General features: G+C 42.9%; 1 long non-coding RNA gene across 1 annotated transcript in view; it reads right to left on the reverse strand.

Moving 5' to 3' along the window:
• LOC128693327 (uncharacterized) overlaps positions 1 to 13767 on the reverse strand; it is a 99926-nt gene that overhangs the window by 21564 nt on the left and 64595 nt on the right. The gene's annotated exons all lie outside the window — the stretch shown is intronic.

A 13767-nucleotide genomic window follows, 5' to 3' on the forward strand; every position in this document is an offset into this window, starting at 1 on the left:
CTTTTTTAAAGATTGGGACTTCATTTGCTGTCTTCCATGCCTCAGGCAATCTCCCTGTTTCGATAGATGTATTGAATATTGTTGTTAGGGGTAGACATAGCGCCTCTGCTCCCTCTCTCAATACCCATGGGGAGATGTTATCTGGCCCCATTGCCTTTGAGGTATCTAGCTCACTCAGAAGCCTCTTCACTTCTTCCTCGGTTGTGTGCACTGTGTCCAGCACATTGTGGTGTGCCCCACCTCTCCGTCTTTCTGGAGCCCCTTCTGTCTCCTCTGTGAACACTTCTTTGAATCTCTTGTTGAGTTCCTCACATACTTCACGGTCATTTCTTGTTGTCTCTCCTCCTTCCTTCCTTAGCCTGATTACCTGGTCCTTGATTGTTGTTTTCCTCCTGATGTGGCTGTACAACAGTTTCGGGTCAGATTTGGCTTTCGCTGCTATGTCATTTTCATATTGTCTTTGGGCCTCCCTTCTTATCTGTGTATATTCGTTTCTGACTCTACGACTGCTCTCCTTATTCTCCTGGGTCCTTTGCCTTCTATATTTCTTCCATTCCCTAACACACTTGGTTTTTGCCTCCCTGCACCTTTGGGTAAACCATGGGCTCATCCTGGCTTTTTCATTATTCCTGTTACCCTTGGGTACAAACCTCTCCTCAGCCTCCTTGCATTTTGTTGCTACATATTCCATCATCTCATTAACTGGCTTCCCTGCCAGTTCTCTGTCCCACTGAACCCCGTTCAGGAAGTTCCTCATTCCTGTGTAGTCCCCTTTCTTGTAGTTTGGCTTCATTCGTCCTGGCCTTCCTGCTTCTCCCTCCACTTGTAGCTCTACTGTGTATTCGAAGCTTAAAACCACATGGTCACTGGCCCCAAGGGGTCTTTTATATGTGATGTCCTCGATATCTGCACTACTCAAGGTGAATACTAAGTCTAGCCTTGCTGGTTCATCCTCTCCTCTCTCTCTTGTAGTGTCCCTTACGTGTTGGTACATGAAGTTTTCCAGTACCACCTACATCATCTTAGCCCTCCATGTATCTTGGCCCCCATGTGTGTGTGTGTACTCACCTAATTGTACTCACCTAATTGTGGTTGCAGGGGTCGAGACTCAGCTCCTGGCCCCGCCTCTTCACTGATCGCTACTGGATCCTCTCTCTCTCTGCTTCCTGAGCTTTGTCATACCTCTTCTTAAAACTATGTATGGTTCCTGCCTCCACTACTTCACTTGCTAGGCTATTCCACTTGCTGACAACTCTATGACTGAAGAAATACTTCCTAACGTCCCTGTGACTCGTCTGAGTCTTCAGCTTCCAGTTGTGACCCCTTGTCCCTGTGTCCCCTCTCTGGAACATCCTATCTCTGTCCACCTTGTCTATTCCCCGCAGTATCTTGTATGTCGTTATCAAGTCTCCCCTGACCCTTCTGTCCTCCAGTGTCGTCAGTCCGATTTCCCTTAACCTTTCCTCGTACGACATTCCCTTGAGCTCTGGGACTAGCCTTGTTGCAAACCTTTGTACTTTCTCTAACTTCTTAACGTGCTTGACCAGGTGTGGGTTCCAGACTGGTGCTGCATACTCCAGTATGGGCCTAACATACACAGTGTACAGTGTCTTGAACGATTCCTTATTAAGGTATCGGAACGCTATTCTCAGGTTTGCCAGGCGCCCGTATGCTGCAGCGGTTATTTGGTTGATGTGTGCCTCCGGTGACATGCTCGGTGTTATGGTCACCCCAAGGTCTTTCTCCCTGAGTGAGGTCTGTAGTCTTTGTCTGCGGTCTTCTTTGCCCCTCCCCAATTTTCATGACTTTGCATTTGGCTGGATTGAATTCGAGAAGCCAGTTGCTGGACCACATGTCCAGCCTCTCCAGGTCTCTTTGCAGTCCTGCCTCATCCTCGTCCGATTTGTGTGTGTGTGTGTGTGTGTGTGTGTAGGGGTATATGTATATGTAAAACTGGTCAATTAGCAAGAACTCATTTAAAATTAAGTCCTTTCTAAAATTTTCTCTTATACGTTTAAAGATATATTTTTTCCTTTATGTTAATGAAAAACTTAATTATTTTGTACTAAAGGAACCTTAGAAAACCTACCTAACCTTACATATAACCTTATATATAACCACAGTGAAAAATTAGTGAAATTCCAAGCACTTTCGTGATATCTCACTTAATTAAGGAATAGTAAAAATAACAGGACATAGAAGATTTATACAAAATCGAGATACGAAGTCACACGTGACCCAGCACGCTGAGGGAGGGAGAGGAGTGAGTGAGGGAGAGTAGTGAGCGAGGGAGAGTAGTGAGGGAGAGTAGTGAGTGAGGGAGAGTAGTGAGGGAGAGTAGTGAGTGAGGGAGAGTAGTGAGTGAGGGAGAGTAGTGAGGGAGAGTAGTGAGGGAGAGTAGTGAGAGAGAGTAGTGAGTGAGAGAGAGTAGTGAGTGAGAGAGAGTAGTGAGTGAGAGAGAGTAGTGAGCGAGAGAGAGTAGTGAGTGAGAGAGAGTAGTGAGTGAGAGAGAGTAGTGAGTGAGGGAGAGTAGTGAGTGAGGGTGAGTAATAGCATCGCAGCATCAGGACTGGCTAGAAGCAGCATCACAAGCAGGTGGTAGTTTAGTCAGCAGCAGCAGGCAGAATAGCCATTACTATTAGCAGCAGTGGCCAACAGCAGGAGCAGCAGCATGAGAAGCATCAATATAATCAGAAGAAACAGCATCAACAATGGCAGTAGTAGCAGCAGCAGAAGCAGCAAAAGCAGCAGCACCAGCAAAAAAACAGTAGTAATATCAGGTCTAGATTAAGCAAGCTGCAGCAGTAGAAGCAGTAGCATCGGCTGGGTTAGCAGCAACAGTAGCAGCATCGGGGGTAACCAGCAGGCAGGGACACGAACTTATCACCTCTGTGCTACTAATATCAGCGCAGCTTAAATAACACAATGTATCATCATTACTAGACGCATCATTATCATCTGCTTTGTCAGAATTACACAGCTGTAGGGACCACGACACTCTGAAGGCGATCCAGCCGGGGGACACAGGAGCCAGGTTGTAGTGCTTCAGAGAATATACACTGAATATACGGCAATATACATTGAATATTCAGACAATTTGCAGTGAAAATATAAAATATGCCGAGGATATACATTGTGTCTTGAATAATAATGTACTTTGAGACCTCCGTCGTAGTTCGTTTCTAACTAATATCAAGTAAAATCATCTAATTTTGCCTCCTGTATTAAAAAAATAGACGGGAATTGCAAACATTCTGACTTAATAGAGAGAGGCACATTAAACAGACGAAGGTCCGAGCCTACATCATTCCTTATGGAAAAATCACTCTTCACGCTTCACGACATATAAATAAAAATTCACTTAATTTAATTTACGGCTTTCTGTAATTCTTGTTGAAATTTGTTGATACAGAGAGAAACTCGTGTGGCGAATGGACTGCATCCTGCCGTCACCTAGTTTCTACTGCCATTACTCCTTACAACAAGCAACTGTGTCAATACATTAAACACATGGGCAACACCTGGGCGTCTTTGTTTTGAAGATTTCTTGCCAAGCAGTGGCTTTCTCAGATCAATACAGAGAAAAATATACAGAAGACAGTGGAAGAATATGCAATTAGTCTCATACTTGAAATATTCGATAGCTTAGTCTTAATGAATTAAAAGAAGAGAGTGGAAGATGAACACGTAGATATAGGAATCAGATGAGCTGCAAAAGTTGAAGGCATCATCACAAGTGGGTGGACCCCACCAGTGGAAGCAGATCAAGTGCAAGATTTGAGCCAGAGGCAGCACAAAAGATAGTGAAGTTATCCTGAATACCAAGAAGCCATGGTGTTGGTATACAATACTAACCAAGTAATAAATTAGACTTATTTTGAAGACGTTTCGCCAGCCAGTCTTTTTCAGTTCATTACAGAGACACATACGGAAGAAAGTGGAAGAAGAAGAGGTAATCTTACAGAATAATATACATGAGATAGTGACAGATGAGTGGAAGACGACTTAAGTTTTGTAACTGTATTCCCAGCACAGCTGTTAATTTTTCAGCAACAGTGTCACCACTACCTGATCAACATTTTTGTGTCATCATTGGAGAGATGACTAGGTGGTCAACACAATCGTCACTAATGCATTATCACCATCAACGAATAAAAAAACATCTGCAACAACTGGATGTATTTATTGGCCAGAGGTATGGGTTGCAGAGAAGACTTTTTTCAATCTAAAACAGAGGTAACAATGGTACTCGAAACTGTGGATGTGCCTTGATAGAAAGTGTGCAGTTCCTTAGCGTTTACAGGTGTTCAAGCTTGATAGGAGTTCAGTACCTGAGCCTTGACGGGTGTTGAGTCTCTTAGGCTTGATAGAAGATGTTGCATGGGTATCTTATTCATCAGATTGTAGGTATTGTATTCTATAAGTGTAAAAATATCAACGTCAATGTTACATCTGCGTTACATCAACACTATCCTTACCACATCAACATTACTATCAACCTCAAGGTCAGCATAATCATGCTCCTAATTACTACCAGAACCACCACTGCTAACACTATCAATAGCATGAAATCAGCACCATCATTACCATTACCACCACAACGAAATCACCACCACTAACACCACCCGCTAACACTACCATCACCATTATTCCACCAAGTCAAATATTCGCTGCGGTCAGGGCAGTCAAGCCACCTCCTAACTGAAATGTCTGAAGATTGAAACCTAGGCAGTGAAAGGTATACTAGAATGATTGATTAATACCTCTCTTTGTTCATCTACCGATAAACTGGAATAGTAATCCCATCAGAGAGAAGATCGAAGTATTCATTCATCCCGGCACAAACACTAATGTAATTCCTGCATTTCCAATCATAGTACAACATTCCTCACCTGTTCTACCGCCACCCTTACGACAATCATCATTACCAACATTACCACTATCACCCACACACAAACACCACCATCACCCCACCTCCATCACAACGATCCCATCCTCCCACATACACACTGTCACCCAAGCCCTCACAATATCCAACATTACTAGCACTGGATCCATGCTACAAAGCTGAAAGGAAAAACATTCATTCGCCCTCTCTGTATCTTCCACTGTAATCTAAAGTGTACCTATTCACACGTCGACATTCAAAAGTCTATCTATCACTCCCCACTGTCTACCTCATCCCTGGCATCCAAGGTAATCCTTACAGCCCCAGTTTGCACTTTGCAACTTGAGGGCGTGTACCCGTCGTCTAGCCGCCTCCACAATCACTCAGGCTGGCGTGTATTACTGGGCTTTTTACCTTAGTGAGCGTGCGAGAGGACCAACCTTGATTTAGAGGTGATAATGAGAGGAGGTTGTGGAGGCGGCCCTGAGACGCCCTGGGATTCTTCAGGCAATAATTGCTGGCTGATTGAATGAATTAACAACTAGACTAGTCATGGGCTGCTCCCAGTGTCTGCTGTGGCAGGCTGTAGATGCTACTGCTGCTGCTGTTGCTACTGCTGCTGCTGTTGCTACTGCTGCTGCTGTTGCTACTACTGCTGCTACTGCTACTGCTGTTGCTACTGCTGCTGCTGCTGCTGCTACTGCTGCTTCTGTTGCTTTTGCTGGTGCTACTGATGTTTTTTGCAGTTGTTACTTATATTTTTCGTAATGTTCCTGCTGCTGTTGCTATTTTTTCCTGCAGCAGCTACAGTTACTATTGCTCTTTGCATTTCATGTTATTGCTGTTTCTGCAGCAACTGTTACTGAAGCTAAAGTTACTGTTGCTGCTGCTTCTACTGCAATTGCTGCTGCTGCTACTACTGTTATTGTTGTTGCTTTTGTTTCAGTTAATTCTGACTCTGCTTGTACCACTATTGCTGTTACTTCTGCTGCTGCTAGTGCTGTAATTTTTTCTGTTGCAGCTACTGCTACTGATGATGCTACTATTGCTATTACTATTATTGCTTTCGTACGTCCTTGGTCTGATGTTGCCACCACTATTACTACTACTGCTGTTGCTCCTGCTACTGCTGCTGCTGCTGCTGCTGCTGCTGCTGCTGCTGCTGCTGCTGCTGCTGCTGCTGCTGCTGCTACTACTGCTGCTGCTGCACATTCAGTCTTAAAATAAGCGTTTATCTCTTTGCTAAGAAAACATCAGATAAAATAACAACGCTTCAAAAAAAATTTTATGCTTGCGGGTAATTTTATGGAAATCCGCAAGGAGATTGAATCATAATGAATCGTTTCTCTCGTAGCCTTAATTTACGTTCAAGGGCGTCAGGGAGATTACCTCTCAATAAATAATCACAGGAGAGAGGTGTAGCTTGAAAGGGAACATGCAACGGCCACAAAATCAATCACCAGGCCTGGGGAGGTTAAGGTGATGGACAACGTGAGGAGGACAGAAATGCCGGTCAACCTCGCTCGCCAGGTTCCTCGTAATCAGCGGCACGACTGGGACACATGGATAACTACAACGATGCAAGCGAGTAAATTTAGCCAGTAAAAAAAGAGTGAGCAATCAGGGAGGAGTTAATTAAACTCGGGCAATCACTCACACACATACACATATCCTCGAGTTCTCTCACACGCACCTACATACATTCGCAACCACATGAACGTATGTACACACACACACACACACACACACACACACACACACGAGGAGAGGGTATATACAGAGAGCAACAAATGGGAGTTACGAGCTGGAGTTGCTGAGGCAAAGATACAGGGCCTGGAGGATGAACTGAAACTGCTGAGGTGGGAATTAGAGTCAGAAAGGAAAGAGGCAAGAAGATGAGAAGAGGAACATCAGCAGTCTACGAGGGGACTGAAGGAGGGGAAAGAAAATGAAACCCTTTGCAGAAGTGCTATTGGGCTACTAGAAAGTCCAGGAGATAAGGGAAGCAACAAAGGAGGTCACACTCGATACAGAGATATGGAGGGAGAGGAAATGGGAAGAGGATAGGGAGAAGTCACTAATTAACCGCAACAAGTGCAAAGTCATGAAGCTTCGGGAAGGACAAAGAAGACCGCAGACGCAGTACAGGCTCGGGGGTCAAAGGCAGCAAACCTCACTCTAGGAAAAGAATCTTGGAATATGTATCAAACAGAACACATCCTCTGAGGCTCACATCAGCCAAATAATTACTGCAGTACATGGGCTGCTGGCAAACATGAAAATAGCTTTTCGACATCTAAATAAGGAGTCTTCACGACACTGTACACCGTGTATGTCAGGCCCATACTGGAGTGCGCAACACCAGAATGAAACCCACATCTGGTCAACTATTTCAATAAATTAGAGAAAGTGCAAAAGTTTACAACAATACTTGTCCTGGAGCTAAGAGGTATTTTCTACTAGTAAAGGTTAAGGCAACTCAACCTAATAGCACTGGAAGACAGGAGGGATATGATAACGATGTGTAAATATTGAGAGGAATCGACAAGGTGGACATGGTCAGAATGTTTCAGAGATGGGAAAAAGGAACAAGAGGACATAAATGGAAGTTGAAAACTCGGATGTTAGGAAGCATTTATTTGGCCTTAGATTTGTCAGGGACTGGAACAATCTGGAGAGTGAAATATTAGAGGCAGGATCCATACATATCTATATGAAAAGGTACAATAAATTTCTTGGAACGGGAGAAAACAGACCTATTAGCGACCAGTGAAGAGGTGGGGGCCAGAAGCTATGACTCGACCCTTACAACCACATTTAGGCGAGTTCACACACACTCACGAACCAGATAACTTAAAGGTGATGGGACATCTTTCCACGGGTCCCGAGAGATAGATTATCATAAACAAAAAGAAGTGCTAAGCCACAAGGGCTATACAGCCCCAAGAGATAGAGCAGAGGCGCTATGTGTACCACTAGCAACAATCTTCAACACATCTATTGAAAGAGGGCAACTACCTGAGGTATGGAAGTCAGCAAATGTAGTCCCCCAGTTTTTTAAAAAATGAGACAGACATGTCAGTGACCAGTGTCACTGACATGTATAGTGTGCAAAGACATAGAGGAGATTATCAGAAGAATGGTGGAGCACCTAGAAAGGAATGAGGTCATCAACAACAACCACCACGGATTCAAGGACGGGAAATCCTGTGTCACAAACCTACCGGAGTTCTGTGACAGGGTGACAGTAGTAAGACAAGAGAGAGAGGGGTGGGTAGTTTGGGTTTCTCGGATTGCAAGAAGGTTTTTGACACAGTTCCCCACAAGAGATTAGTGCAATAGCTGGACGTCCAGGCAGATATAACAGGGAAGGCACTGCAATGGATCAGAGAATACTTGACGGGAAGGCATCAGCGAGGCATGGTACGCGACGAGGTGTCAGAGTGGGCCCCTGTGACGAGCAGGCTTCCACAGGGGTCAATCCTAGGGCCGGTGCTGTTTTTTGTATAATGTCAGTGACATGACGGAAAGAATAGATTCAGAAGTGTTGCTGTTTGCAGAAGATGTGAAGTTAATGAGGATAATTCAATTGAAGGAGGAACAGGCAGGACTACAAACGGATCTGTACAGGCTGCAGGTCTGATCCAGAAACTGGCTACTGGAGTTCAACCACACTAAGAGCAAAGTCATGAGGATTGGAGAAGAGAAAAGAAGACTGCAGACAGGATACAGTCTAGGAAGCCAAAGACTATGAACCTCATTCAAAGAAAAAGAATAATGGGGTGAATATATTTCCGAGCACATCTCGCGAGGCGCACATCAACCAAATAACTGCTGAAGCATATGAGCGCCTAGCAAACCGAAGAAAAGCATACCGACATCTCAGTAAGGAATCGTTCAGGACTCTGTACACCGCGTACGTCAGGCCCATATTGGAATATACAGCACCAGTTTGGAAACCACACCATGCCAAGCACGTCAGGAAATTAGAGAAAGTGTGAAGGCTTGCAACGAGACTAGTCCTGGAGCTCAGGGGTATGTCCTACGAAGAAAGGTTAAGGGAAATCAACCTGACGCCACATGAGGACAGGAGAAACAGGGAATATATGATAACGACATATAAAATACTGAGAGAAATCGGCAAGATGGACAGAGACAGGATGTTCCAGAGATGAGACAGCAGCAAATGGTCACAATTGGAAGCTAAAAGTTCAGATGAATCACAGGGACGTTAGGAAGCTTTTCTTCAGTCATAGAGTTGTCAGGAAGTGGAATAGTCTGGAAAGTGATGTAGTGGAGGCAGGAACCATACTTTAAGAAGTGTGATGAAGCTCATGGAACAGGAGAGTGACTAGAAGTGACCAGTGAAGAGGCAGGACCAGGAGCTATGAATCGACCCCTGCAACCACAATTAGGTGAGTGCACACACACATGCAAAAATATACCCATTTAAATACCCATTGTGCATTACTCAAACAGATTAACATAATTTCTTAAGTACAACAGTCGTAAGCCAAAGTATATATATTAATTATCCAGAGTAAGACATACGACTAACACATCAATATTCTCACCTATGCTCTAAGAATCCAGTATAGCCAGACGTCTAATCACATCAGGTGGCAATGTCTTACCCAGCAAACATGATGATGCAACACTGTTATTATTCTTTGAAAATTTTTCATCTCTTATTTATTGTACAATAAGCCTTTAATCTCTGTTATCTGTACATAAGATCTCTATTTGGACCAACTCGTTTCCTCTTCCCTTGACCTTCCATCTCTGGCTTCCTCCACAACTCCTGGTATTTTACTCACTTCTTGATCTCCATGATTAGAAACTGTCTCAGGCATTCTTTCAAGATATATATATATATATATATATATATTATATATATATATATATATATATATATATATAGGGAGGTGGAACAGAATTGTTCCTCCGTAAGCTATGCGTGTCGTAAGAGACGACTAACATGCCGGGAGCAAGGGGGCTAGTAACCCTTTATCCTGTATGCATTACTAAAGTTACAAAGAGAAAATTTTATTTTTCTTCTTAGGCCACCCTACTTTAGTGGGATACTGCCGGCTTGTTGAAAGTTCATATATATATATATATGTATATATATAATATATATATATATATATATATATATATATATATGTGTGTGTGTGTGTGTGTGTGTGTGTGTGTGTGTGTGTGTGTGTGTGTGTGTGTGTGTGTGTGTATACAAAGGTACCTTTTATTTCCTTACATTTTGCAGATGAAATTTACTCTGTTATTCGGTACTTTTCATAAATTCCAGCTACTCACCATCAACACCCAGCTACTAATCATCAACAACCAGCTACTAATCAACAACCAGCTACTAATCAACAACCAGCTACTAATCAACAACCAGCAACTAATCATCAACAACCAGCTACTAATCATTAACCAGCAGCTAATCATCAACAACCAGCAACTAATCATCAACAACCAGCAACTAATCATCAACAACCAGCAACTAATCATCAACAACCAGCTACTAATCATCAACAACCAGCTACTAATCATCAACAACCAGCTACTAATCATCAACAACCAGCTACTCACCATCAACACCCAGCTACTAATCATCAACAACCAGCTACTAATCAACAACCAGCTACTAATCAACAACCAGCTACTAATCATCAACAACCAGCAACTAATCAACAACCAGCTACTAATCATTAACCAGCAGCTAATCATCAACAACCAGCAACTAATCATCAACAACCAGCAACTAATCATCAACAACCAGCTACTAATCATCAACAACCAGCTACTAATCATCAACAACCAGCTACTAATCATCAACAACCAGCTACTAATCATCAACATCCAGCTACTAATCAACAACCAGCTACTCACCATCAACACCCAGTTACTACTCATCAACAACCAGCTACTAATCAACACCCAGCTACTCATCATCAACACCCAGCTGCTCACCATCAACACCCAGCTACTAATAATCAACACCCAGCTACTAATCATCAACACCCAGCTACTAATCATCAACACCCAGCTACTCACCATCAACACCCAGCTACTCACCATCAACACCCAGCTACTCACCATCAACAACCAGCTACTAATCATCAACACCCAGCTACTCACCATCAACAACCAGCTACTAATCATCAACACCCAGCCACTCACCATCAACAAGCAGCAACTAATCAACACCCAGCTACTCACCATCAACACCCAGCTACTCACCATCAACAACCAGCTACTAATCATCAACACCCAGCTACTAATCATCAACACCCAGCCACTCACCATCAACAAGCAGCAACTAATCAACACCCAGCTACTCACCATCAACAACCAGCAACTAATCAACAACCAGCTACTAATCATCAACAACCAGCTACTATTCATCAACAACCAGCTACTAATCATCAACAACCAGCTGCTAATCATCAACACCCAGCTTCTCACCATCAACACCCAGTTACTCACCATCAACAACCAGCAACTAATCATCATAAAGTTGGTAGAATTACTGACAATATGTAAAGTAAAAGGACACAAGTGCAACTAATGTGACATTTTATTGTGGCAACGTTTCGCTCTCCAGGAGCTTTATAAAGGTCCTGGAGAGCGAAACGTTGGCACAATGAAATGTCACATTAGTTGCACTTGTGTCCTTTTACTTTACAACTAATCATCAACAACCATCTACTAATCATCAACAACCATCTACTAATCATCAACAACCATCTACTAATCATCAACAACCATCTACTAATCATCAACAACCATCTACTAATCATCAACAACCATCTACTAATCATCAACAACCAGCTACTTATAAGAACATTTGAATGAACACAAAAGCCTACTTGCCCATACTAGGCTGTAACTACGTATCCAGCAGGATTCTTCAGTCTAATGCAGAGGAGACAGCAAATGCAGTAGAGATATAAAGATGATGTGATTAGATCATCAACCTAGTAGTAGTATGAGGTGGTTATTTCCTCAGCCTTAAGTAGAGTTCAGCTCCATAGCCTAGAACAAAATAAGGTTGAAGCATGAGAATGGAGAATTTTTATACTGCCAAAGGTGAAGCTCTGAAAATCTTGAAGATGACACTAGAGGCGGACCCGCTTGAAGAGGCAAGAACTTAAGAACTGAGAGTCACTGAAGTCCAACCACTATTTACGAGTGAGTAAGGTTGGATTTGAGAGACTAATTAGCATGGGCCAGTAGGCCTTTTACAGAGCCTCACCATTATTACGTCCTTGCTGCTACTAGTAGGCACCGCCTTCTGTGCCTTCTCCAGACTTTCCGCGCCTTACCTCTGGCAGCATGTAATTTTCCATTATAATGCTTCAGTTCTACATTGTTCCAGATTATTAAGCTGAATCCTACAACCAGGCTGAGGGAATGACCACCTCAAACTACTGATTACATCATCTTTACATTGCAACTGCTTTTTCTGTCGCCTCTGTATTCGATTGAAGAAGCCTACTGAGTGGTCGAAACGTTTCGACAATAAAGAATAAGAACCTCAGGTACTGATGGCCAACGGAAGTCAGAAGCGTGCATGGGACCTCACCTATACGTCTAGTTTGGCTAACACCTACCTACAATATTCTGAAACTGAAGGGGTTGATGCAGCCAGTTTCAGGGAGACACAGAAGATCAATGGATATTGTGGGCTCAGCATAACCACTCAAACAGCCAAGAGGTATAACACCACAGAAGCTTCGCTCTATCGCTTTAGAGAGAACTGATTTCCTACACACATGACAAAATACAATTTTCTGTCTCTGGGAGGCGACTGACCGCCTCCCTTACTATACATGCGGTGAGAAAATGCCTGAAGAAGATGCAACTCGCTGCCAAAAACTGGCAGCTTGCTATAACTTAGTCCCAATAGGGTCGGAGTTGAGTGAAGCTTTTCCCGGAAACCAAATTCTCCATCTGACATTAAGTTTCCTATCTGAAGATCTCTATAATTACGATTTACCGTTGCCTGCGCCAACAATCATTGAACTTATTAAATTTTGCATTACTGATGTAAAAATTGTGTTTAATAGCGAGTATTACTCTCAGAAGTTGGTTTTGCAATGGGAAATCCTCTCTCGGCAATTTGTACATGGATTTCTTTAAACAAGCCTGCTTATCAGATTTCTTCACAATGAAGCTAAATGTTGCAGATATGTTGATGTCGCATGCTTAATGCCAAAGAACATAAACCCTTTCCTACATGAGTTAAATAATCTAGCTCCAACCATAAATATACTGTTCATTTTGAAGGAAATAACTCATACCCCTTATACATGTTTTAATTATTAAAGAGAACTGTTATGTATATATGTACAAAGAGTATTTACAAATGATATGTACGAACAAGAGCCACTGTGAGAACAGTGTCTTCGACCAAAGGTGTGGACAACCTGCCAATTCTGCTCCATGATTTGAAGACATCACTTCACAAAATTGACAGGCTCTCGCGTGATTAGCGAGAGCCTGTCAATTGAACTACTAATTAGCATAGCATTGGGGCCGCAGACCTGCTAGCTCTTGATTGCTGGTTCACTGGTTGAGAGGGCATTCCAAAATGGAAGTGTGGCTTGCGAAAAAAATGTGACATACTCTTCGCATGCCACACACCCCACCCCAAAAGCGCTGCAATTGCTAGGATAAGGCATCCTTCAAATATGTAGCATGCCACCAATGGCATGTTACCCATTTCATATAAACTGTTAACAATGAAAAAGAGCCTTGCTATCCATATACCTTAAATCTATTAAACAACACATAAACAAAGCCCTGGAAAAAGAGTCCGCAATAAAGTTATCTTTGTCAGTGATATTGTAAAGTCGCAAGCGCAATGC

Source organism: Cherax quadricarinatus, chromosome 90, assembly GCF_038502225.1.
Source record: "Cherax quadricarinatus isolate ZL_2023a chromosome 90, ASM3850222v1, whole genome shotgun sequence".
In the NCBI taxonomy this organism is placed as follows: domain Eukaryota; kingdom Metazoa; phylum Arthropoda; class Malacostraca; order Decapoda; family Parastacidae; genus Cherax; species Cherax quadricarinatus.